Below are 27,810 nucleotides of genomic sequence, written 5' to 3' on the forward strand. Positions count from 1 at the left end.
TTGCGAAGATTTCCTTCATGTCGAATCCTTCGGTATTTTTAAAAACCGTGCCCTTCCGAAAGTGAAGATTCTGGATTGCATCCAAATGCAATCAGTGTCTCTCATTGGCACGAAAAAAACGTACTCTCTGTCAGACTCGTTCCGTGTGACCTTTTCAGGATCGGCGCTACCTGACTACGTCGTAATTGGGAAGGTTCGACTGCCTGTACGCTTGTTTGTACCGCGGGTAATGAACTGCTCAAAATGCAAGCAACTTGGTCACACCGCTGACTTCTGCTCCAACAAACCAAGCTGCGATCAATGCGGAGAGCTGCATGCAGATGGTCCTTGCCGGGCTACCCCAAAATGTGTTTACTGCAAGGATACTCTGCATGCTTTGGTTGATTGTCCGAAGTACAAACAGCAGGGAGAAAAACTTAAGCGGTCTTTGCAAGCTCGCTCCAAGAGGTCACTTGCAGAACTCTTAAAAAACACCGCTTCATCTTCCCAAACCACCCCAAAAACCAAAAACGCATACTCCATTTTGCCAGATGATAATCAGGGCTCTGACTCAGAGGTTGGTGAAGGTAGTCCCTTTGTCTTTAAAGGCAACACGAGAAAGCGATTAAAAAAAAACGTCACTCAAAATCCGCGTAAGACCTCTCGTATGGACTCCCAACCTACCTTGACAAATTTAAGAGGTAGCAGAAATGTACCGAAACCCCCACCACCGGGATTTAAATCTTGTAATTTTAACAAGGACTTTCCGCCACTTCCGGGATCATCTAAAACCCCAGATATCCCAGTTTTTCAGCCAGAAAAACAGCTGAATAATCAGCAAGAACATGATGCCATGTTCACGTTTTCTGGAATTGTGGAAAGCATCTTCAATATATTCAACGTCTCTGACTCAACTCGGAACATTATTAATTTAGTGCTTCCATTCGTGAAAACTCTTTTGAAGCAACTAGCTTCTAGGTGGTCCTTCCTTGCATCGATCATATCCTTTGATGGATAATTTTCCGAATGAGGTCGGGGATATGATCTCTGTTCTTCAGTGGAACTGTAGAAGTCTTATACCGAAACTTGACACATTCAAATTTTTAGTTCACAACTCACTTTGTGATGCATTTGCTCTTTGTGAAACATGGCTTTCTTCAGACACCGATCTCCCTTTCCACGATTTCAACATTCTTCGCCTTGATCGAGCAGATTCGTATGGAGGGGTGCTTCTCGGGATTAATAAGCTCCATTCCTTTCATAGAATCGATCTGTCTTCCGTGACAGGCATTGAAGTTGTCGCATGTCAGGTAAATATTCGAGGTAAATGCCTCAGTATTGCTTCAGTATATCTTCCTCCAAGAACTGCGATTTCTCGCCAAGGTCTCTCAGATATATGCTCAGCTTTATCTGAGCCTCGGTTGATCTTAGGAGATTTTAACTCCCACGGTACAGGCTGGGGGGAACTGTACGATGACAACCGCTCAACCCTGATATACGACCTTTGCGATAACTTCAATATGACAATTCTAAACACTGGGGAAGTAACACGAGTGGCCAAACCTCCAGCAAGAGAAAGTAGATTAGACCTCTCCCTCAGTTCGAGCTCACTATCGTTGGATTGCTCGTGGAAAGTAATTCAAGATCCCTACGGTAGTGACCACTTGCCAATCAAAATTTCTATTACCAATGGTTCATCTTCCACTCGCTCGGTTGACATCACGTACGACCTCACGAAAAATATCGACTGGCAAAAATTTGCGGCCACGGTTCTCGGTGGTATTGAATCGGTTGAGATACTCCCTCCGCTGGACGAGTACTCCTTTTTATCGCGACTTATCGTTGACTGCGCTCTTCAAGCACAGACGAAACGCGTTCCGGGTGGTTCCGTTCGCAAACGACCTCTCACTCCGTGGTGGGATAAGGATTGCACCGACGCAAACAGCAAGAAGTCCGCCGCGTTTAAACGCTTCCGCAAACACGGTAAGGTCGGGGACTTCGAGCGGTACACCGACCTCGAGAAAACTTTTAAGAGCTTGATTAAAGCCAAAAAACGCGGTTACTGGCGTCGGTTCGTCGATGGTTTGTCGCGAGAGACTTCCATGAGAACACTCTGGAATGTCGGCAGGAGAATGCGAAACGCGTCATCACCGGTCAACGAAGACAAGGAGTACTCAGACAGTTGGATATTCAGCTTCGCGCGGAAAGTATGCCCGGATTCGGTGTCGGTTCAAACCAACGTTCGTGATAGTCCGTCGGGTAGTAACGAAATAGATTCTCCGTTTTCGATGGTGGAATTCTCACTTGCTCTCCTCTCATATAACAACTCAGCTCCAGGAATGGATAGAATCAAGTTCAACTTGCTCAAAAATCTCCCAGACGTCGCGAAGAGACGCTTGTTGAACTTATTCAATCAATTTCTGGAGCACAACATTGTTCCGGATGATTGGAGGCAAGTAAGAGTTATCGCCATTCGAAAACCCGGTAAACCCGCGTCGGATTATAACTCGTACCGTCCCATCGCGATGCTGTCCTGTATACGGAAATTGTTGGAGAAAATGATTCTTTTTCGTCTAGACAAATGGGTCGAGTCGAATGGTTTACTTTCAGATACGCAATTTGGATTTCGGAGAGGCAAGGGAACGAGCGACTGTCTTGCGTTGCTTTCTACTGAAATTCAACTGGCCTTTGCGCAAAAACAGCAAATGGGTTCAGTTTTCTTGGACATTAAGGGGGCTTTTGATTCTGTTTGTATCGATGTCCTTTCGGATAAACTCCACGATAGTGGGCTTTCACCAATTATGAACAACTATTTGAGCAACTTGTTGTCTGAGAAATATATGAGGTTTTCTCATGGAAACTCGACAACTTCACGAATTAGTTACATGGGTCTCCCCCAGGGCTCATCTTTAAGCCCCCTTCTTTATAATTTTTATGTAAAAGACATTGATGGTTGTCTTGATGAAAATTGCTCGTTAAGGCAGCTTGCAGATGACGGCGTTGTGTCCGTTATAGGGCCAAGTGCACCGGACCTGCAAGGACCATTGCAAGATACCTTAGACAATTTGTCTACTTGGGCTATGAAGCTGGGTATCGAATTCTCTCCGGAGAAAACTGAGTTGGTTGTTTTTTCTAGGAAGCATCATCCTGCACAGTTTCAGCTTCAACTAAAGGGTAGAACAATCACTCAAAGTATATCTTTCAAGTATTTAGGTGTCTGGTTCGATTCCAAATGCACATGGGAAAAACATATTGCGTACCTGAAACAAAAATGCCAACCAAGAATCAATTTTCTTCGTTCAATTACCGGAACTTGGTGGGGAGCACACCCGGAAGATCTGATCAGGTTGTACCGAACAACCATCCTTTCGGTTTTAGAGTACGGCAGCTTTTGCTTCCAATCCGCAGCAAAACCACACATTCTTAAGCTGCAACGGATTCAATACCGTTGCCTTCGTATTGCTCTAGGCTATATGCACTCGACTCATACGATGAGCCTCGAAGTACTCGCGGGTGTTCTCCCACTGACAGATCGTTTCGCTGAGCTGTCTTTCCGGTTTCTCATCCGTTGTGAAGTATTGAATCCTTTGGTAATAGTACACTTTGAGAAGCTGCTCGACCAAAATCCTCAAACAAGATTCATGAGTTTGTACTATGAGTACATGACGCTGGAGGTTGGTCCTTCTTCATTAATCTCCAATCGTGATTGCTTTCAAGCCTTCTATAGTTCCTCTGTAAATTTTGATCTGACCATGATGCAAGAAATCCATGGAATACCAGATCACCATCGGTCGATGGTTGTTCCCTCAATTTTTGCAATCAAGTACCACCATGTTAGTAACGATAAAAGATTTTTCACAGATGGGTCAACCATAAATGCTTCCAATGGATTTGGTGTATTTAATCAATTTCATAGCGCCTCCTATAAACTGCAGAAACCATGCTCCGTATACGTTGCGGAACTCGCAGCTATATTTTACGCAGTAGAGCGAATTGCCTCACTACCTTCTGACCATTATTTCATTTTTACGGATAGTCTTAGCTCATTGGAGGCTATTCGTTCAATGAGGCCGATGAAGCACTCCTCGTATTTCCTGCCTGAAATACGAACTAAACTGAGTGCTTTATCTAACTGCTCCTATACTATCACCTTAGCTTGGGTCCCATCTCATTGCTCAATTCCGGGTAATGAGAAAGCGGCTAAGGTGGGCGCTATGGAAGGCGATATTTTTGAGCGACAAATCGCCTTCAACGAATTTTTCTCGATTGCTCGCCAGCAAGTCCTCGTCAGTTGGCAACAAAAATGGGATGATGGTGAATTGGGAAGATGGTTACATTCTATTCTCCCACAGGTGTCAAACAAACCATGGTTCAAAGGGTTGAACATGAGCCGCGACTTTATACGCGTTATATCAAGGCTTATGTCCAATCACTGCTCGTTAGACTCGCACTTTTTTTTTTTATTATTTATTATTTATTGACTTATAATTTGTAACTTAAGACTTATGTCTTTCTTCTGTTACATCGATTATATCAAAGTATAACAAGCGCCACAAGTATATTTCAAAAAAAAAATGATACGTAACACAAACTGAGCTACGTTTACTACTCAACTAAAATGGTCAATACATCCTCTCTTAAATGCTGTTAACGAATTTACATTAGTTAGACTATTGGGTAAAGAATTCCAGTGAACTACACCTCGCACGAAAAATGAGTTCCCGTACTTTGACGTGCGATGTCTTGGCAAAATATATTTAATGGACCAATTGCTTTGTGAAGTTTGCAATTTTCTGTGTAGATAACCGGGTTGTTTTGTTCTCGACAGACTATGCAAAAATAAACAACAGCGTAGCTTGCCAAAGTTTACCAAAGGGCATCCTATTAGATGATGTTGCAGGTGAGAAACTCTAGCATATCTACTTAATTTAAAAACATATCGAACACATGAATTAAGAGCTACCTTAAGTTTATTGAACGTACCAGCAGATACATCATCGAGGAGAAAATCACATGCCAAAAAATAAGGAAGAAGGAGGCTTTTGAATAGTTTAATTTTAACATCAGTTCTAAGAAATGATGATGTTATGTGAAGTGAACGTAAACAAGCATAAATTTTTCCACATTGTGACAACACATATTTATCCCATCCAAAATTGGATTGAATACGGATACCCAAGCTGGTAGCATTATCGACGTATTCAATTGTTTCATTGTCTAAAAGCAATGAAGGTTTTAATATATTTTGAAAAGAACTATTTGTAATAAAAATTGCGTTTGTTTTCTTGGAGTTCAAGCTAAGCATATTCTTTACATACCAATCTAGGATCCTCTTCAAGTCTTCATTAATTTTCTGAGAAATTTCAGCAACAGAATTACTTGCACAGTCAAAGTATACCTGAGCATCATCGGCAAACAGATGAAATTTACAATTCTTTATTACTTCAGGGAGATCATTAATGTACAATGAGAATAAGATTGGCCCCAGAATAGAACCCTGGGGAACCCCAGATGTTATGGAAATAAATTGAGAAAAAACTCCATTATTAAATACAGCCTGTGTTCGCATACTTAAATAAGAATTAATCAAGTTTGCGGAATGATCGGAAAAACCAAAATTTGATCTGAGTTTTTGACATAAAATTCTATGCGACACAGTATCAAACGCTTTAGAAAAATCTAATAGTATTAGAACAACCGGGCGACCCTTGACCTATATCATCAATTATTTTGAGCATAGCTGTTTTAGTACTATGTTTCGAACGATAACCTGACTGAAATTGATTCAGAAGATTGTGTCTATTGATGTGATCGCAAATGTTCATCTTAACAATTTTTTCAAATACTTTTGATAATGAGCAAAGGATGCTAATAGGTCGCAAGTTTTCTAAAGTGTTCAAATTAGCCTTTTTCTTAATTGGTATAATTTTTGATTTCTTCCAAGCATCTGGAAATACACTTGTAGTTACAACAGTGTTAAATAAGTGTGTTATAGGCTCAATTAATAGAGGACAAATAGCCTTTAAGAATTTCATTGGTAGCATGTCGACTCCAAGAGCATTTGATTTGATGGAGTACATGGCATTTATGACATCTACTTGGTTTATTCTATCAAAATAGAAAACATCGTGGTTAAACCCGTTTGAACCCGTAGAACTAAAACTTCGAATATTATTGTCGGAAAAATAATTGCTAAAGTTACGGTTTATTTCATCAGCCGTAAAGCTGTTCGATGATTGTTCATTTGCTTGACCGAATCCAAGTGCCCTGAGATTTTTCCACAATTCCTTAGGAGAAACCTTCGGATCAAGATGAGAAGCAAAATAATTTTGTTTTGCTGTGCGTATCATCTTATTTACGTGGTTTCGTGCTCTTTTAAACTCATGATGATCAACCACGTTGTTACTTAATTTCCATTGTTTGTATAATAAGTCACGATTAACGATGGCCCTACATATGCTAGAATTGAACCAAGGATTATCCTTTTTATTACTAATAGTAGTTCGGATTGGAACGAAAGTGTTATGGAGATCTGTCAAAACATTGTTAAAAATTCTAACTGCAGGTTGGAGTCATCAACGTGATAAAAAGAACTCCAATCAACCGAGTTAAAAGCCTCCACCAATGAATCAACTTGAATAGCATTGTAGTCACGATATTCGATTTTCTTTGAAGTATGCATGACACTGAAATCAAGGGATGCAAAAATTAAGTCATGGTTGGATAATACAGGTACTTCAATTTGGTTAAATCTCAACACTTTTGATGAATCATTAGCAATAATTAAATCCAATTGCGACGCTCCACTTCTGTGAAATAATGTTGGCTCGTTACCCAATGAATATAGAGAGTGAGTGGTGAGCAGGTTACAAAGCCTGGCAGACTTTCCTGAATGATTGGTCAACAAGTTCGTGTTGAAATCACCCATAAAGAAAACATTTTTATAGGCAAAACCATAAGACGATAGTAAATTATCCATTGTATCCGAGCAGTCAATTTCAGGAGGGTTGTAGCATGCAGTCATTAGAAGTTTTTCATTTTGTACGATAACTTCGACAGTAATAAATTCTGTGCAGGTTACTCCTGTCTGGTTATTTGACTTGGTTATAATATTGAAGGCAATGCCATTTTTTATGTATAGTAGTACACCACCTCCCAGCCGCCCTACACGATCATGTCTAACTATATTATAGCCATTGATAGTTATAACAGAGTCTTTTATACTTTCATTCAACCAAGTTTCACTCACACATACAATATCAACATTACTAATTTTTACAATCTGACGCAATTCCTCAATTTTACAAAGCCTACGAGCACAAATACTTTGGCTATTTACACAGCATACAGAAAGCTTACCATTATATAACGCGGATTTCATTACGGTACCGGGAATGCACCAGTTCGTCGAGGTGTAAAAGCTGGAATTGTTAGCCATTAGACAAATGAGAAGACGACACAGCAATAAAGAGAGGGTAGTATATGAGCATTTCTTCAAAAACAAAGTTTACAATTTTCAATATATACATAAAGTTACTGCAAATGTGACGCAAACAATATAAACAAACTATAGATTTCTTCACCAGAGCCCGAAGCATCAAGGTTATAGCACCATCCAAAGCTATCATAGCTAGACCACAACACCAACAGCAGTAGCAGCAGCAGCAGCAGCAGCAGCAGCAGCAGCAGCAGCAGCATCTCGAACAGACTTTTAGGAAGGGAAAATCAAGGAACTCAAGGAGAGGAGAGGAAGGAATAACAAAAACTAGTAAGGAAAGGGTTTAAACTGGTATGTTGAAATCACTCTCCGACGATACAGCAATCTCCTTCTCTTCTCCGCTTCGCTTCACGAACAGTATACCACCTCGCGTAAACACGCCCTGCAGCTTACCATTCTTCTTCAGTTGCAGTGCCTTGGACCGTAATTCTCTGATGTTAGGTCCCAAATTTTCATTAATGTAAATTCGTTTGTTCAATGTGAATCCGATCCCGGAGAGCGACAAAGACCGAGAGCGTAAATACCGGGAGTAAAAGTCGTTTCGCTGGACAGTGATTGCAAATTGCAACAAGATCATGTAGACGTTTCCAGCAGCCAGAGCTCCCTTTGAGAGCCGACGGATGTCTACCAGTGGAAAATTACTCTCAGCGTAGCCGAAATTTCTGCACCATGTGTGGAAGTAGGACAGCAGATCTTCTCCTTCCACGAACGGGATTCCGCTAATCACGAGATCGTTCGTACGAGTGGATCTGTCCAGTGCCAATGATGTCTGCCTCTTTGCCTTATCAACCGAAGAGGAAATTTTGGCAAACGTTCTGTTGTTCTCCTCTCGTAGTTTCTCCATATCCGATGCTATGTCTTCCCGAAGTTCCCTCAGCTGTGATGTGAGTGATGTAAGAGAAACTCCCAATTTTTTGAAGTCCTCTTTTGCACTCTGTTGATAGCTAACTGAGACTGCATAAGGTTCGCGAGATCCACAACGGTCATATCGCCATCTGACTTAGCGGTTGAGTTATTACGCAAACGTGTTTGTTTCTCAGCCATGGCGGGATTTATCACACAACACAAGTAAACAACTGTTCGAATTTCTGTCTTTTGTTCACCGCACAAACAGCTTATGGCGAAAAAACTGATACCAAAAATTCACTTTTCTCCGATAATCGGCGTGTAATTTAATTACAATTTACTCGCTTGTGAATCCGGATCACTTAATCTTCTACTTTATTAGTCTGTGGTGATTTATTCGCGGGAAAAACATCTGTTTTACTGTTTGCACTTCGACAGCAAACTTTATGTACACTTATATTACATCTTTAGTATGTGACACACTTCTATCGAATTGGGCTCTCAGGCAGCAATTTATGTGCGTGTGGCAGTGGTTATCACGATATCGAGCATGTTGTTTGGTCGTGTACCTTACACCGTGTTGCCAGATCTGAGTTATCCACATCCCTCAGGGCCCAAGGAAAACAACCCGCGATACCCGTTAGAGATGTCTTGGCGACCCGAGACCTTGACTATTTGAATTTAATGTATGTAGGTTTTTTAAGCGGATAGATTTGAGGATTTAGAAGTTAGTGTCATCTTGTGTTCTCCCAAGTTGTTAGCTACCCATCGGTGTACCCCCATGTTTGTCTTTTTCATCAGAGTGTCGCCTAGTTCGAGATCAAGAGCACATTGCTCTCCAAACCTTGTGTTTACAATCCCTACCCTGCCATCCATTTGTTACAATTTGTTACCCCTAACCTCGAGATAGCCGCGAGTTATCGGCCCCCGCTTTACTAACGTTAGTTTTAAGTAATTTTGTTATCTAAACAATGAATATCGGCTCCGCAAAGCTACAGCAAATGAGTCTGGAAAAATAAAAGGGTTGTGTCCTAGACACGACCGCAGTATAACGTAGAACCACACAAAATTGATGTTTTTCATGCATTTTTGACTTAAAATTTTCAAGTATTTCAATGTTTCGGTTATGGTTGACTCAAAACAATTTACACATTTTTCTTGACAAATATCCATGTGAAATTCCACATGGAAAGGTTGTTGATGAGTGGGGGGGGGGGGGGTGGGTTAGGAGAGGTTAGGAGTGGTTGTTGAGGGGGGGGGAGATATTGTTGTGAATGGGGGAGAGGGAGAGAGGGTATACATCCATTACTTTTCCTCATTGTGGTCACGCCGTGATCTACCTTTAGTCGCTGATTTGGTCCTGCTTACTGCAGGACCAAGTGCCACGCCGTCCGAAGCGACAATGAGCAAAAGCATGACAGCAGCGCTGTTTTATATCTTTTCCGGTTCAGAACCTGATAGGATTTCCCGCCGTTTTTTTATAAATGGGGCGGAGCAAAAAGTTTCTTTTGTGCAGAATATGTAAAGCAGGATGGACTTTGGATGTTAATATAATTGCATATATAGAGGTACCAGATATGCTTTACAGTCAGCTGTTGGTAATTCATCGTGTGTATGTCTCCTATTAAGCAATATTTTTTTTTGAAAATGTTGGCTCTGCATGTAAAAAATTAATTGTTCATACATTATTAGGGTTTGCTTAAAATTTATTTCCCGAAAAAAAAATGACATGGACTTGTCTTTTTCGGGTTATTGTTAAGGTTGAGGGGGAGGGGGTTGTTAAGCGGGAGGGGGTTTTACATGCATGTTTTTTCAAGTCTCATTCCTTTACATGCACGTTTTTCAAGTCTCATTCCTCATTGCCGTGATCCACCTTTTGCCGATGACCTAGTCCTGCTTGATGCAGGACTTAGTGCCACGCCGTCCGAAGCGGTAATGAGGAGAGGCATGAGAGCAGCGCTGATTTATATCTTTTCAGGTTCAATCAGAATGATGTGCAACCAAGTGGTATTCGTTTATGATGACTGGGTTTGGGAAAAAGGCTTATTTCATGAAATCAGTGATAAAATTATCACTTGTACATTTTCAAAAGTTTAATAGCAAGAAAATTGGAAAAATATTTATTTCAACAGGTTTGTAATGTAATATCCTATCGATTGGCGTATTTGGATTTTAATTTCATCTATAAATGACAAAGTTACAAGCGTTCAAAACCTAACACTCCTTCACCACACATATTTTTTGATTTGCACCCCAGTATAGTCGACAAAGACGTAGTTCTACGTCAAAAAAAAAATGATGCACATAAATGGAGCGTCATATATCATACAAGTTTAGATTATAGATCGTGTCCACTTTTGTTTGCTACATTTCTTGCAAGCTGCTTGTTTACGTGAAAAGGAAGTTTACATGTTTGAATGTTTGCATGCATGGATGTTACTTACGACAATTACGTACAATTATTGTACAATTACAATAAGGTAGTGGAATTAAATGGAAATTAGTAATCCTTCTCTCTTTCTTTATGCAGGTATTCCACTAAGACCGCCCGTCGTCCCCTATACTAAAGTTTTCTGAGTAAAAGTATGGCCGTCTGTCAAAAGTTGTTCCAATCGAACCGTCCAAATGTACTACTTTGCTCGATTGGAACAACTTTTTCCAGTTTTGTGGTGACAGTCGTCCATACTTTTACTAAAGAGCTTTACCCTATACAACCTCTGCCCCTGTAGGAGGGTCTAATACCTCTCAACAACTTAGTTTATGATAAACCCCAATATAGTGAGTCTTTAGGAATCATTTAACTTGTATATATATTGTTTTCAGTCATGGTTACTTACCTGAAGGTTCAGACCTAGCGCGATTATTAGTTTCATTATCAAATGGCATATCATCGAACCTTTGCTTTTTTTTTTTTTTTAATATATTCGAAATGAAAGTGAAGGGTTTTTTTCCGGAACTGCAGCGATTCATTCGAGAATTATGACTGTCACTTTGCATAGGTGGTTGTAGTGTAATTTGAAGTCTTTATTTTGTAAGTATGACTTCCGTAGTATTTTTGTCAGAATTTACTTTACTTAACATGTATTAATTGAGAATGTCAACAACAGCCAGTTTCAAAATGTAAAACAATATTTAATGACAATTCTGCAAAAAAGCAGAGACATGCGCAATAGATCATTGTACGAAATCTAACCTTAATCACCCAGCACCCATGAACTTTGACATAGACCTGTCAACGGGTGAACTTTAGTTCATCTACTGAATTTTTTTGACACAACAGCGGGGCCCTGTTTACTAAAAATGAACACATGAATAATGCTCGCGTAACATTTGAAAATGATGATGATGGTCCCACCTCTTACCCCTACAAAGGTTTGAGCTGGACGATTTATCTTTAAGATAATTAAATGTAAACATTTTAACCAGGTTAGCAAAAAAAAAACGAGCTGGTTACATTAACAGATATAAATTCCCTCTAGAGTTTACAGTTGCTTCACAGCGATATAAATGTGAAAAAGCTTAGGCGTCCACGTCTTAGTTCGCCTTTTTGTCCACCTAAAATTTATAAGTATTACAAGCGATCAAGAGTGAATGAACAATCAACAAAGTATCCTATTACACTAGCAACCCCGCAATATGATGCTATCATAATTTTCAGCAATGTCAAAAATGCTCACGAACCCCTAAAATTTGCCATAAAACTTACTACTAACTCAAGGTATCTTCCAAATAAACTTCAATTTTTTTTTTCAAATGTTAAATTCAGTCCTCTATATCCGTAATTCACGCGCGAGGCTACTAAAAAAGTATTTTTTTTAATACTACTATTATATCAAACATCAAAAATCCATCATCACCATCGTGGCGAACAAAAAAGTTTTTGCAGTGCTACAATAATTATCAAAAAGTCGTTATAACAGCTATCCATACAAAATAATCCGTTAAAAATAACTTCGTCAAGATACATAATTTGTCAATTCATAAAAAAATCACTGGATAACCGTTCAAAAGGCAGTTTTAACGTGTGAAATGCAATGTTTCTTAAATTCTGCTAATGTTGTTGCACGTTTAGGTGTCTAGGCATCGAATTGAAAACATTTATTCCTCTAAAATACAATGAATTCTGTGAAGCACAAGTCAAGAAATGTGGTGTTCTTATTTCAACCGCGTTTCTAGTATTATATCTATGATAATCACTTCCTATTTCAATTCAATCACACAAATATCGAGGCAGCAAACCGTTAACTACTTTAAAAATTAATAGCATAGTCAAATATATAATTCTTTGCTTCACCGACAACCATTGTAAGGCGTCTAGCATCAAAGTTGAGGAAGTGAATCTATTACATCTCAAAATCAATTTATTATAGTATCATCTGCAAAAAGATTAATGTCGCAAAATCGTAAAACACGTCGTAAGTCATTAGTATACATAATATATCAAAGTGGCCCTAATACACTTCCCTGGGGCACTCCAAGGTTATTCCCCATGGGACTGGAAACAGAATCATTAAAAACAGTCCGTCGAGCTCTGTCAGACAAATAGCTTTCAAACCATTTATATGCAGTACTCGTAATTCCAAAGCGCTTGATTGTACTTAAGTAAGGGCCTAGAAATTGTTTCAAAAGCGCGTTTAAGATCCAAAAAACAGCAACAATCGTATCTTTACGTTCCAAGTTGTCTTTCCACTTTGCTAACACCAAATTCAAAGCAGTTTCACAAGAATGACCTTCCCGATATCCCGATTGTTCTGGTATCAACAAAGAGTTGCTATTCAAATACTCCAACAGCTGGCCTTTAAGAACAAGTTCTAAGATTTTCTCTTATATTTGCAACATGTTGATGGGTCGATCATTGATCATTCCAGCAACTTTTTGAATAGGGACTACTAAGGATTCCTTCCAAATTTGGGTGAAAAACTTCAAATCTACAACTACTATTAACTGGCTGTTTTATTTCGTCAGGTTCATCGACCAATTCAATGGATTGATTAACAATGAAACACTTTCGACAAAATAATCATTAAACTTAGATGCAGTTACTTGTTCTGACTGTTCTAATGTGCCATTAAAAGTTATGGACCGCTGTATAGAATTACTAGGTTTTAATAAAGATTTTAAAATTTTCCATTACTCTTTGCTGTTGTTTTGATGCTGATCAATCTTCCTTTGAACATATTCACAACGAGTTTTCTTTATCGATTTTGAATACTGCTCAACTAGTTGATTGGTACACGTTTTCAAAGCGTTATTGTGAAGTGGAATTCTCGATGGGAGAAAGCGATGCAAGCAGCGCTTGGAAGCGGGAAGAAGTCCGACGTGTGGAAGAACATCAACTTAAACAACACGCAATAAAAGTACATTACTCATTAAAACGTTACCTGCGAAGCATATAAATGCTCTTTAGGCTCGGTGTTCCACTGGGAACTCCTCTTTTTCACTAACCGGCCGTCGGCGTGTCGTGTTTGTTTCGATATGGGGAGGAGAGTGTAGGGTTCGTTAAGATCTTCACGTCTTTCTACGGTCCGTTGCTGTCCGTTTGAGTCCACTTGGCTCTTTCTTTTCCATTGATCAGTGGACGGACACCGATTTGGCTGCAAATTAAAAGAGGTAAGAGGATAAAACGATAATGATGATGGAAAGTTGAAAGTACGAGTTTGGAACTAGCTACTCCCCAGATTGGAAAAAAAATATGGAAAATCCTGTCGGCCCATGAAAACCAAAAGGAATTGTGGAGCTTAATTCCATCAAGACAGACATGAAAGCCTATTGGACTGGTTCCAAATACCCATTGGAGCTGCCATGAAACGAGCAATCCACAAAATCTTAAGAGAAATATGCAGAATTGAGTTCATAACAGGAATGTACAGAACTCAAGGAATCATGTAGATCTATATATGGTGTATATGGTGGCGATCAAAATCAGACCAAGAAAACCCATCATCATTCTCTACTGATTCGAGCAACTGTAATACATGTTGCCTGCTTCGAAGGCGCATAAACTGAATTATATACATCTGAATAGGATTCTCAATGAAACTTGGACCGAAAGTCCGTTTCAATCTTTATCCAAAAGAAATATAAGGGTGCTTTAAGGTCAATGATAGCGCTGGCAGCACTGCCCACGCACAGACCAACAGCTCTGTGAAGATTAATAAACTTCTTCCACACCAACATAACAACATAAGATGCTGAAGATTCATCTAAGTTACCGGCCACGAATGGAAAATCCACACTCCTCTCAACAAGATTCGAAACAGCTTGCTTCGAATATTTCCTCCAGCACTTCAATTTTACAAAATTATCGTTATCGTTAACATGGTCTAAGACATTAATCACTAAAGTCTCATGATCGGTTATTTTCAAATCTGTATCCGTAACTGAACAAATGGAATCAAAATTGGAATAAACGTGGTCAATTAAAGTTCTACTGTGCCTGGAAATACGCGTATATTCATTTACCGTTTGCTTTAAATTAAAAAAAAAACTCAGCTAAACGCTTCAAATGATTCGAATTATCACGCCAATTAATATTAAAATCACCAGCCAATATATTCGATTTACTAGAATCAAGGAATTACTCGAGCCAGTTCTCTAAAACTTCAACAAAACGCTGGTCACTAGAACTGGAGAATGATACAAAACACCATAATTACCCATCTTCATGCCACGTACAACTGTAATGTCCAAGAACCAGTTGCCATCAATAACTTCGTTGGTACGAAGGTTGAATTGAACTGATTCTTTGACATAAATAGCAACACCGCCAGTGTGTCTAGAATGTGATAAACATGCAGCAACAATATATCCCGGAATACTATACTGATTAAAAGCTTCAGTTTCTACAATATAAGTTACAGATAAGAAAACTAAAAGAGGACGTTTTTCCTCAACAGTCTGCCGTAATGCTACGTAGTTTGTTGACAACTCCGCAATATTCAAATATAAAAAATCAATTGATTCACATTCCTGGAACTTGGCTGCTATTTATTGAAAAGCAAGCTGCTTTTCTTCTGATCAAAAAGTCTTTTATAGAACAAACATTCCGAGCTAAATGCGGCATGGTTGACGTCCAAGTTCATTTTTCGTTCTATATTAATTTTCAAACAATTAATATATTTTAATACAGTTGACGTACACTCCGACAACTCCTGGGTTCAATCCCAGCCGAGGTCGGTGGGATTTTTCTGAGGCATAAAAATCTCTGGTCACGTCTTCCTTCGGAAGGGAAGTAAAGCCGTTGGTCCCGGCCCATGTGTGTTCAATGGGTGCGATATCCTACGCAGGTGTGGAAGCTGCCTTCCTGCACATTCGAATTGATGGCAATCGATGTCCATCGGTGATTGGCACTAGATTGCGGAACAAAGACCGACGTTAAATAAAGGAAAGAAAAAAAAAAGTACACTCCGACGTTTTGTGTTGTTGGCTGCACCTAGAGCATCTATCACAATTTTTGCAATCCATGCTTTTGTGCCCAAATTCTCGACATTTGAAGCATCTCAACACATTAATCGCGGGAACTATCGAGCACCGATCAAACCCTACATTTACTTTTTTCGCACATAACAAACATTTATACGTATCGACATGGACTTCAATTACAACACTAAACTTGTTATACGTGAAGCTTAGATTTTCAAACATGTTTACTACTTTTACATCATTAATAGCGATGTCTCCATTTTGACTTTTTTAAGTAGTCAATAAAGACATCGGAGGAAAATTGATCACTCATGCCCACTATTTTCAATCTTGGCACCAAAGTGGGAACAACAGCACTATATTTTTCACCCAGATTGCTTTAAATACCATTTTTCACATCACTTACGTTTGCTCCTGTTGCACACTCAACAATAATGGAGCCATCTTTACCATTCCTAAAATTACTGATTTTGTGTGTTTTTGGATAAAACTGAGTTTTCAAAAACTTACGAGAATCTTCGCAAGCTTGTTTGGACTCTTTCACAATGACCGGACGAGTTTAACGATTATCTGGATAGTTACTTTTACTGTTACAATTAGTTTTACTTTGACTAGCACGACTATACAACATCCGCAAAACTCGCATTTTCTTGAAAAACAACATCATCGTCATTATCACTATTTTGTATTTTACGTTTTTTGCGTCTGGTATTTTGGTCTGATTCTGACTGAATCGTCCTAGATGAACTTCGCTGATCATTCTTTACAGCTAAATTGGTTTTCCGCATCAATTTAAAAAAATAAACTTTTCATATTATCCAATTTCTCACAACTTAAATTTCCAAGACCATTTACATTTATTGTAATGTCTGCCATCCCGCTTTTAACCGCAATGTCCACCTGAGCAGCAATGTGATCTCGCATGCCAATGATCGAGTCCGAGAGTTGAAAACCCTTCTTCATCTCATCCTCTATCCTTTTGACGCGCGAGATCAGATCATTCTGCTCGTCACAACTCTGATCTGATAGACAACTAGCACACTTGAACAGAACATTTGCATTATCTGCTATAAGGCTCGCCGCAGACTTAGTGAGTGCCGCACAAGCGAAATGGAACGTTCCATTGTACGGACCTACACATGTAACTGGGTGCACACTCATAGCAATAGACTGCTCGCATACATTACACACATCCATTTTACCAAATTTAACGCTAACACTGTTAGCAGCAGGCAGGGGAGGAGAACACAAAATAAAATTTTACCGCCACAGCTCACTATACAGAAGCAATAGCGCGCCGGGGGATAAATACAAAATTAAACAAAAACGAGTTGCTAGGCAACCTTTCCTCTACTTATCCTGTTAAAAAAAAAAACACAACGGGCACGCGTTGGAATAATCCTCTCGCGGCACACAGCACTATTTCACACGAAATTATGAATTAATTTTCACAGCACAACTCAACAAAAACACTACTTTGTTCGCCATTCTATGCCTACTCCTAGTCCTAGGGGCCAGACAGCTTTAAATCAAGAGTAATTTTTAAGCAAATTTTGAGTAGCTCTGAGCTACTCCCGCTGCTCAATGATGAATATCGTTGTCAACATGTCAATATGTATCGCAGCAACTCAGTAAACGAGAGAAAAGTTTTGATCGAGTTATGTGTCACATATGTTTCACCGGTGTTCAAAACAATTTTGTAAACTTTTCTTATATTCTAGCGTATCAGTTGCATTCCTGGAATTTTGCATGACTTTAATTACTTTGGTCAGCCATGATTGAGGAACAAGTTGCTTCTACCATAGAATTATTCCAGATATCGCAGCTTGTTTCGTCAGTGGAAGTGAAAAATCATTGCCAAAAACGCTTTGTAAATTGAAAGCATACTACGAATATTCTACCAAATACGTAATGAAAAATTCACACCGACAACCCTGCCATTAGTTCATGAAAATCCATGAGTTTTTATGGATTAAAGTGTAATATATATTTGAAAATATTTTGAAAGAAACTAATAAGCTGTAAAACAAAATAAAAAATCGTCATTTATTTCTTCATAATTGCATTTAAGGACAATTTCAAAATTTTGAACACATTCCAAAGACGATATGATGTGTATATGTCAGCTTTATTTGTCCAAATTCGTGGTAGACATTTGACAGGGATGTGCAGGTGGTTCAAAATTCTGCAGGTCCGTAATTACATGTACATAGACTCACCAGAGTTGATAAGGTTTCTGTCCTTTATTTTTTGCATATTTGTAGTTCTACTAACGCAAACAAAACAGGAATAGCTCTTGATGATCTGGGAATAATAATACGGGTTTTAATCAGGGTAAAACATAACAACGGTATTAGTGCAGACTCTACAGACACTGCAGAGTATAAGTTAAAAATCCCATCCTTTTCGTTACTACCGAATGCTCAAATAATAGGATGACGAACTATGCAATCCCAAGTAACCAAAAGTTCCGCATACAACGATTAAAATCACTTCCAAGTTCCATAAAGTTCAAATAAAGTTCCGACCGAACCTTCAAGTTCCATAAGTTCAAATAAAGTTCCGACAGTACTTTCAAGTGCCATAAAGTTCAAATGAAGTTTCGACAGAACTTTCTAGTTCCATAAAGTTCGAATAAAGTTCTGACAGTACTTTCAAGTTCCATAAAGTACAAATAAAGTTCCAACAGAACTTCAAAGCTCAATCCTCACAAGTGTTTATTAGTAACAAAATTTAATGTACGTAAATATGAAATGATCAGTGGCCTGAATAAATCATAATTCTTATATTTATGCAGTGCATCAACATTCTACCAAACATAAAAAATTAAAGGGTTGTGTCCTAGACACGACCGCAGTATGACGTAGAACCACGCAAAATTGATGTTTGTCGTGTATTTTTGACTATTATACTTATGATTGGGGATGTTAATCTAATTGCATATATAGAGGTACCAGATATGTTTTACAATCAGTTGCTGGTAATTTACGAACATAATATCATCGGAAGTATGCCTCAACTTAAGCAATTGTTTTGAAAATTTTGGCTTTTGTTTTTATTTATAATTGTAGTTTGCTTAAAATTTATTTCCCGGAAAAAAGTGATCGTCAAATCCATATCTTTTTTAATTTGACGTATAATGGGGGGAGGGGGATATTTTGCATATCCAAGACACATTATGTGACAGGTGATCACGCCGTGATCCACCTTTATCCGCTGACTTGGTCCTGCTTGCTGCAGGACCAAGTGCCACGCCGTCCGAAGCGGTAATGAGCAGAGGCACGACAGCAGCGCTATTTTATATCTTTTCAGGTTCAAGCTGAACGATGCGCAACCGCACCTGACAGGATTTCCCGCCGTTTTTTACAAATGGAGCAGGGCAGAAAGTTTCTTTTGTGCAGAATATGTAAAAAAGGATGGACTTTGCATGTTAATCTAATTGCATACATAGAGGTACCAGATATGTTTTATAGTTGTTGTTGTTGTTGTGGGTAATTCATCGAATGTATGTCTCCTCTTAGGCTATTGACAGAGTTTAAGGAGGGGGTGGCCATTATCCACAGCCCATACAAATTTTAAAAAAATGTATAGGCAATTGTCTACGCAGGGGGAGGGGGGCCAAGAATCCTAAAAAACTGTCTACGTAGTTAATGAACAGCCCCTAATTGTGGTTTGCTTAAAATTTATTTCCCGGAAAAAAGTGATCGTCAAAGTCCATGTCTTTTTCGGGTTGTTGTTAAGGGGGGAGGGGGTTTTACATGCATAATTTTCCAAGTCTCATTCCTCATTGTGGTGGTCATGGTCACGCCGTGATCCACCTTTAGCCTCTGTCTTGATCCTGCTTGCTGCACGCCGTCCGAAGCGGTAATGAGCAGAGGCAGGAAAGCAGCGCTGTTTTATATCTTTTCAAGCAGAATGATGTGCAACCAAGTGGTATTCATTTATGATGACTGGGTTTGGGGAAAACGTTTAGTTCATGAAAACAGTGTAAAGTTAAGATTTGCGCATTTTTCAAAAGTTTTTTGATTAAAAATTGGAAAATTATATAATTCAGCAGATTTGTAAAGTAATCTCCTATAGATTGGCGTATTTGGATTTTAATTTCATCTATAAATGACAATGTTACAAGCGTTCAAAACCTAACACTATTTCATCACACATTTTTTTTTAAATTTGTACCCCAGTATAGTCGATAAAGACGTAGTTCTACGTCAAAAAATAAAGAGTAATTCCTGGATTCGAACCCGTGTATTCGGCATGTGATCTACGATTGATAACCACTGCGCCACAAGTGTTTTGGAATACCAAGCGGACAAATACCAATTTATAAATTATCAAGGTGTTGTGTTTCGTATTAAAGTCAGTCAGCTGGCACTGAAAACTCCTACAGTAGGCGGGAGAATAGCTCTCTTTAATATATCTCAGATGACACAGCGGTTCATGCTGGGGCTCTCACGCAGAAGGACGGGGTTTAATTTTTCAAACAGCTTCAATTCTACTACTAATGCTGATAAATCAATACACATTAATACCTGCATTTAGAAATAACTTTCATAAAAGTGCGAACTAAATAATAAAATTGGTGTAGAGGACAAAAACCTTTTTTTAATTTATTTTCTAAAGTTCCGTTCAAGTTCCACCAGAAGCTGCTTAGAATGCTCTTCAATGATGGTACCGGAACTTTCAAGTTCTTATAAAGACTTAAAAATGAGGCTGCTTAGAATTCTATAGACCACCGTCAACCAAGCTGCTTAAGCCACAAATAGCCTTTTATTAGAACTTTTAGTTACTTGGGATCATTCCCTGATCATTCCTGTAAATCCATATAAGCTGTTGGAGTTTGTATGATCGATGTTGGAATATAGACAAACGTTTTCACTATACTTAAAAAAGAAAGTTTGTTTAAGAGAGAAAAATAACTTACTAGCATTTAAACAAAACTGCAGCTGAAAGTCTCTTTAATAAATAAATCTAAATCTAATTCTTAAACAAAACTGTTCATGATGGTTGACGCTCGGGCTGGCGTTATTTTGTTTGTAAATACGACAGATTGAAAAAAGTTAAATTAAGGCTACTTTGTTATTTTTTGAGTAGCTACGAGTAACTCACAGTTACTCAATATTAATATATTAGCTCAGAGTACAGCTGACTTGCTCCTAGGTTCGAATAATGGCGAGGAATTCGTCCAATGTTTCTTAAATTGCGTTGACAGGATGACGCTCGCAGTTGTTAAGTTAGTTTTTAAGATTACAATTCAGTTTTTTAGTTCTTAGCAAGGTTCTTAAGTAGATACTCAGGAGCGCTGACATCACCGTGGATTTCTTCCGCTGGCCAGCGAATGAGCGTTCTCCATAGGGCCATCGACCACTTTGGAATCCCGTCGACTTTCCTGGGAAATTCACCGCAGTGATAGCTAATTCGAGTCTAGTTCAATGCCCTTCACACAGAATCACTGTCCATTTGAGAATGCTGTGGATTTCCTAAGCAACAGCTTACCAGCTGACTTCATTGGCGAGGGAATCGATAAGACGCGTGGCTGTTGGTCAGTTCAACGGCTTTGTTCAACAAGCCACCGTTCTAGAAGCTGTACTGCACCGGGCTAATTAGCACACCATCACTGGCTAGTCTTTCGATGGAGGTGATCCACAAGTGCGATGCGGCTGAACTTCATTAACTCGAGTGGTTTTATACGACACAAGGATCAGAACATAAATAAATATCCTTATTTATTCCTATGTTAATAGGTACCTAGTACCAAGAAAATAAAATATTTGTTTGTTATTTTTTGCAGCATTTTTGATTTGCATTTAAAAAAGAAAATGAAACTGACAGAAAAAGTATACTCTAAATACAAATAAAATAGCGGTTATGCATCGAATAAATACATTCGCTTTATTGTATCTATGCATAAACCATTTTTATACTAAGTTCGTATTCTCTCACTTTATACCAAGCGTCGGTCAGGAGAGTTGCGATTTAGCGTAACTTTTAATCTATTTATATTTGAAAATCTTTTCAGTGTAGCGATAGAAATTAAAGAGTAAGAAGCCAATCGGCACCTCTTCCTCTCCCACACGAATTGCCGGCGAAAAAGTGACGTCATTTGACATTGAGCGCCTGAAAAACTGATCGTTTTTAAATTACTATTTTGGTGTGTTTTTTTTGCGGTGTACTCAGCCATCTTGTTTGGTAAAAGTTTGTTTACTTTTACCCGAGCCGCGAGCGAAAGGAAGCAGCTAACAGTAAGTATTAAAATATTTGTTATATTTATTGCAATTATTTTTAATTTACTGATGCAACGCATCAACAAGGATGTTTAACGCATCCGGAAATTACTACTGATATTATTTTGCGTAATTTCAGTACTTGGCACCTGATCCTCCGACAAAGGAATCATTAGCGCAATTAGTTGTACAGTTTGTGCAGTACCAGGAGACCAAACTCACTACTAGGTTGCCGGTAAGTGTTCCCTAAATTCAGGGTTAAACAGCTTGTGGTCAGTGGTAAAATTCTTACTTCTTGCGCAGATGCGATGTTTTATGGATTTTAAACCGGGTGGATCGCTTTGTCATATTCTGGCCACGATGTACAGTTACAAGGCTGAACAGCGCTGGCGGAAATTCGATTTTACAGTAAACAAGGTAAGCATGTTCCACGCCCGGTGCTAATTCCCTTTTGATCAAATGTTCCACCCTTTCAGAACCCTATGCTTAAGGACCCCATTATAGAGATGCTGCTTAACATGAAGACGGCTCTAATCGAAGCTGAATACATGCGGCTACCGATCGTTTACGTTAGGCCCGAAGTGGACAAGGCTACTGCTAATCGAATATCGAACATTGTAACCAATCATCAGGGTGAGATGACGATGGACGAGGAGGAGGTGACGCATATCATCTATCCGGCGGTTGATCCCCTGCTGGAGGATTATGCAAGGCCTACATTCCGCCGGGATAAGCATGTGATGATTCATTGGTATTACTTCCCGGATTCGTACGATACCTGGGTACCGAATACGTTTGATTTGCCGGAGGCTGTGCCGGATTCTCCGATGTCACCGGGTGACCGTTGGTCTGTTTCGCTTTCGTGGGTAACCGATCTGGAAGAGTACAATGAATGGATGGCAAAAGAGGATTACGAAGTGGATGAAGCCGGTCGTATAAAGGTCCACAAACTGCGACTCGGTGTTACGGATCTGATGGCCGGTGGATCGGACGATAAAGTGAAGAAAGCTAAAGAAAGCTTCTCCGCAAGCAAAGGGTGGTAAACGGAAGAGCGGTCGGCCACCGGCCGTATTCCAAAAAAAAAAACCTTGTGCTGATGACGAAGAATCAGAAGATCTGACAAAGGATATGGACGACTCCCAGCCGGAAACTAATCTGACTGAGGTGAAGGCTGGTTCGAGCAATTCAGCTTCAGGTCCGGCCACTCCACAGCCCAAGAGAGATCCGGAAATGATGCCTATAAAATATGCAACAATGACGGATCTGGATGACGACATTGACAGAGCTAATGCGGATCGAACGGGAGATGATAGTCAAGCTGGCAAAACCAGCGACAACAGCAATACTCAGCAGTTTCCTCACAACAAGGACGACCTGGAGGATATTGTTACCGAGTAGACACATTATATTATAGTTCCATCCTATTCGGCTTGGTTCGATTACAATCCGATTCATGTGGTTGAGAAGCGTGCCCTCCCGGAGTTCTTCAAATCTATCTTGCTTATCGTAATTTTATGATCGATACCTATCGGCAAAATCCAACGGAGTACTTGACCAGCATTGCTTGCCGAAGAAATTTGGCAGGAGACGTCAGCGCTATTATGCGTGTTCATGCTTTTCTTGAACAGTGGGGATTGATCAACTACCAGATCGAAGCTGATTCACGTCCTACCCCAATGGGTCCTCCACCAACTTCGCATTTCAATGTGCTAAGCGATACCCCATCCGGATTGCAACCGCTCAACCATCGGCTGCTAAAAATTTGCTTGATTTGGACAAGAACCCGAAAAAAAAATAACAACAAAAATACAATAAAAAAAATGTAACAATAAGACGAAAATTATTGTCTTCTATTGTTACGTCTACAATAAATTTAACCTTGATTTATGTTGTACAAAACAGCAAATTTCATGGTAAATGGAAAATTTACAATAAAAAAGGGGGGTTGTTAAGTATCTTAACAATGAAATTTTCGTGATTTCCCCATATAATTTATTTTCAATAACATTATATATTATTGTTATTTTACTGTTGGTTGACGAATTTAATGATTTAAAAAAATAACAGTGTACTTTAGAGTGCATGTGTTGGCTTGACAGATCTACTTTATCGACTTTAAAAATAAATCGAAAAAATAAAACATCGCCCGCGAAGGGAAGGAAGGGGGGGGGTATGTCTGTTACGGGTGAGTCCTTTTTTTACTGGTTATGGATTGAGATTCGATCCGGAACTTGTGAGAAATGGAGGCCAACTCCCCTGCACTCGATCTCCCTAGGTCACGTCTCCTTGGTGGTTAAGCGTCGTTGATAAGTTAATGAATTCGACTGGAGGATTCTCTTCTGGCGATTCTGCCCATGAAATATGCTTCCACCTGAGAGTTCCTTCCTGACATCTTCAAGTGGTGGATTTTTTTTATTATTATTGACTGCACGGAAAAGGTCTGCATTAAGCGGGATTTAGGGTAAGAGATGAGCGGACGCAGACTGGCTGATTTTAAGTCAAACGAACTGTCAAAGCCAGAGCCATACGAGCAGCGCCTGTCTTGATTACATTGGCAGTGTTGCTGACCCTCTCATAGTCTGCATGCTTCAATCAGATTTATTTTTATTGTTCGTGAAGTAACCCACAATGAAAACACACCAATATTTAATGTAACAACAATTTTTACTGTAATAGAATTGTTCATTATTGTTCATGGTGGAATCATGTTAACAATAAAATAAATGAAAAATACGATAAAAATCATTGTAACAACATTTTATTATATACATTCATTGTACAGCTAGGTAGCAGTTATGCCGTTTTCGGAAGGGTACAATATTATAACAATAATTTTTATTGTCTACAATAAATATTAATGTTAGAGCATTGTTTCCACTGAAAATTTCACTGTAATTTTTTTTTCGGGAAGCCAGACAAAAAGGATGACCCAGCTACTCCTGGAGCCATACCAGGAGCAACGGGAGCTCCCTCCGGTGGCATGTTGGACGGAATAAAAACCGAACCGGGAACGATCACCGCAGATCCCAACGGCCAATTCGGTCTTCGTTTGGATCAGTACGTCAAGAAACCATCTGCCATGCGGAACAAGACCGCTGCGAACATGTCCCGTGATTTGCCCGAACAGGAGACACTTCTTTTGCTCGAGGGTCTGGAAATGTACAAGGATGATTGGAACAACGTGTGCGAGCATGTTGGATCGCGTACCCAGGACGAGTGTATTCTGCATTTCCTGAAACTTCCGATAGAGGATCCCTATCTGGAGGATGATAATACGTATCTGAGTTTGATCCGTACGCTGGGTTGGCAACAAGCGGCATTGCCGGTACTGGTCCTTACAAGGATAAGGAAGATGAAGAGAGCAAAGTCCCTGGAGCCGCTGGCCCTGCCGGAACGGGTGCTCCAGCTACTCCGGGATCCACTGAAGTCGAGATGAAGGATGGTTCCAAGAAGGACTACGGTAAGATAGCCTCTATGCTGGAGCACCATACTGCCGCTGGAAGCATGATTGTCCCATGTGTATAAGAAACTCCATAGAACATGGGACAATTATGCGTCCACCGGCAGCATATATCTTATATTACTTTATTATTTCAACCTTCAATCTGCAGACTAAGCTTTTTCAAGGGTCTCATTTCCAATTTCTATTTGTTTTCGCTTCTCGTTTCTTATAAGTTAAAATTTAAAGTTAAGTTAAAGATAAGGTAATGTTAGGTTAATGTTAGGTTAATGTTAGGTTTATGTTAGGTTAAAATTATGTTAAGTTTTAGTTAAAATTAAGTTAAAATTTAGCTAAAGTTATGTTAATGATAAAAATAAGTTAAAGTTTTGTTAAAGTTAAGTAAAAGTTAAGTTAAAGTTACGATAGAGTGAAGTTAAAGTTAAAATAATTTTAAACTTAAAGTTATGTTCAAGGTAAAGCTATGTGAAAGCTTAGTTAAAATTAAGTTAAAGTTATGTCAAAATTAAGGTCAAGTTATGTTAATGCTTAAGTTAAGTTAAAGTTAATGTTAGGTGAAAGTTACGTTAAAGTTAAGTTAAAATTAAGTTAAAATTAAGTTAAGGTTATGATAAAATTAAGTTAATGTTCAGTTAAAGTTCAGTTAAAGTTAAGTTTAAGTTATTTTAGAGTTAAAGTGACGCAAAGCAATTAAACTTACCTCTAGAAGCAAGCTAAGCCCTCTTAAACTCAATAGTTCCAGCTCGGTCGGTTTCTTTAGGATGAAATAATAATTATCGGTATTACATAATCTTCTTCCAACCTGTAGGACCATAATATTTACTTGGGAATGTTCAAAGTAAGCGTTTGTTAGTAAAATATCAGGTGAATTGAATGTGGTCATAGTCAAATTTAATATCCTTCCAAATTTTGTTTTGAACGAATTTTTGTTTATAAAGTTTTCAACTAGGCGACCTTTATGAGCTTCAAGTAGAAGCCGAAATCCGTGAATATGTTGATCATTTTTGCAGCTATTAAGCTACGAATGCTATAAGACGAGGCTCTCCGGATGCCACAAGTATTCGAATGGTTTTAAAACCCTCAGTTAAAATCCCCATTCAGCTCCCAACAGCTTAAATGTCCGTTGTCATTATCACACGATACAGATCCTAGTGGGTGAAAACTATACTAATAACACGGTAGTCATTTACAGATCTAATCGATAAATTGGTCGAGCAATGGGCGAAAGGTTTCAATGTCCATCAGTATGGCTTTTTCCTGGAACTGTAGTAACGAATCACGCTTTAATCGGACAGTGGCGTGCAGCTAATTCTGTAATAGAATAAATGTTTATATCGTATTATGCGTAAAAAATATCTACCCAAAATCAGCTATGATTTGAATCCACACGTCAGATAAACAAACTACTGAAATTTGTCTAGCCGAGCAAACATACCTAGATACCTATTTCTGAAATATTTTTTAAGTATTTATAAATATAATAAGTATATCGATAGAAATACAAAGTTTAGAGTGGGATGTGCCTAGCTAATATGGGTTGATTTATCTAAAGATATATGAAATTTGTTGAAATTATTTGAAATACTCTGAAGTACTACCGGTTTCTAAACGAACATCCCTGAAGCACTAAACATTATTCTGAAAATCTACGAACTTCTCAGAAGTTCTGAAATTTGCTCTGACCATCTACGAACATCCCTACAGTCCCACAAATTTCTTTAAAGAACTAATAATTGCTCTGAACCACTGAAAATATCTCTGAACATCTGCAAACTTTCCTGTAGTTCTTTAAATTTTTTTGCAGATCTTCCTTAAAATACTGAAAATTACTCTGAAGATCAACAAATATTTCTGATGCACTGAAAGCTATTCTTAAGATCTATAAACTTCCCTAAAAATCTGCAAATTACTCTGACGATCTTCGAACTTCCCTGAAATTCTGTGTACTCCCAGAAATTCTGTAATTTTCACTGAAGATATTCAAATTACACTGAAGCACTAAAAATGTCTCTGAAAGTCTACAAACTTCCCTGATTTTCTGAAAAATTTTCTGAAGCAATGAAAATTTATCTCAAGACCTCCTTTAAGTTCTGCAAATTTCTCTGAGGATCTACAAACTTCCCTGAAAATCTGTGAACATCTATAAAGTACTGATTATTTCGCTAAACGACGACAAACATTGCTGTAGTTCTGTAAATTACTCAGAAGATCTACGAACTTCCCTGATTTTCTTTCTCAAGATTTCCGAACTTATCTGAAGTTCTCTGAACTTCCCTGAAGTTTTTTAAACTTCCCTGAAGTTTTTTTTTTTATTTCCCTGAAGTTCTGCTAATTTATCTGAAGATCTACGACCTTCGGTTTAGTAAGGTCTTCAAAACAAT

The 27,810-nt window shown here is 38.7% G+C and overlaps 1 pseudogene; it reads left to right on the plus strand.

The window, feature by feature from the left end:
• Nucleotides 1-229: 229 nt before the first annotated feature.
• LOC135704361 (SWI/SNF complex subunit SMARCC2-like) lies at nt 230-25,452 on the plus strand (annotated as a pseudogene).
• The last annotated feature ends 2,358 nt before the right edge of the window (nt 25,453-27,810 follow it).

Source organism: Ochlerotatus camptorhynchus, unplaced genomic scaffold (assembly GCF_037179485.1).
Source record: "Ochlerotatus camptorhynchus isolate MF236.1 unplaced genomic scaffold, CSIRO-AGI_Acam_v1.1 ptg000235l, whole genome shotgun sequence".
NCBI classification, from domain to species: domain Eukaryota; kingdom Metazoa; phylum Arthropoda; class Insecta; order Diptera; family Culicidae; genus Ochlerotatus; species Ochlerotatus camptorhynchus.